The sequence below is a fragment of the Asparagus officinalis genome, chromosome 5 (genome assembly GCF_001876935.1).
Source record: "Asparagus officinalis chromosome 5, Aspof.V1, whole genome shotgun sequence".
NCBI classification, from domain to species: domain Eukaryota; kingdom Viridiplantae; phylum Streptophyta; class Magnoliopsida; order Asparagales; family Asparagaceae; genus Asparagus; species Asparagus officinalis.
Genome location: NC_033798.1, coordinates 48980390 through 48981328, shown reverse-complemented (window position 1 = coordinate 48981328; position 939 = coordinate 48980390).

Sequence of the window (939 nt, the reverse complement as noted above, 5' to 3'; positions counted from 1 at the left end):
CTCGTTGGTTCGTCGGTTTGTGCCGAGCTGTGCTAAGGGACCTATAAGCAATTTTATATGCCTACAGGATGGGTACATTCCACTAGAGTAGGGTGGTGGACAAGGATGATAGAATTTGTGCTGAACGAATTAGAGGGGCCGTTAGCTCGCTCTGGACTTGGCTGCCCTATAATGACTACCAGATGTGGTATTGATTACAACCACTATAAATTTTTTGCTATTCTGGAGAGGTACAACCCAGAGACGTGTACATTCTTTACTCTGGTATGGGAATTAGGGTTTGCCCTCTACGAAATGTATGATGTTTCTGGCCTTCCTTTTGGAGACTTACCCTACGAAGAGTTCATCCCAGGGTCGAGTGAGCTTAGGATTTTGAAGGAGACAAGCTCTGAGGTATATGAAACCCTATGGGAAGTGATGTATCATTTTCAAATCTGCACTCAACTGACGGGGATACGAGGACGTGGCATAAAGCAGCTGTCCTAGGCTGAATATCTCTTTCAAAATCTATCTCACATAGTTGTTGTCGGGTCTCATCGGAGTGTGAGCACTCCTATGACTATCCAAGCTTTGATCAATGATGCAACTGTTCATTACATCAACGAGGGATTAGAAGATGATTTCCCTGCTCAGACTGAATTCGAAAGCTTCCACCATCAAGCGGCCACTCCTATTTCTGACATGGCCTTGCTAGCAAGTTTCCTCATGTTGTGGTTGAAATGGTGTGTGGTCCCTACAAGACCGATAGATGCTATTGTAGTAGAAGTAGTCTACCCAGCTATTCTCTTAGCCCATGGGAGGCCCGTGAATTTACTTTCGGCTATGACGTGCTATTTGTAGCATGGTTTAAGGGAGTTATGCCTTGAATTCATTCAAGTGAAAGAGACAGGCTCTGGAGAGAAGAAAAGTTTGATAACTCCTAATCCTCGAGTACCCTTG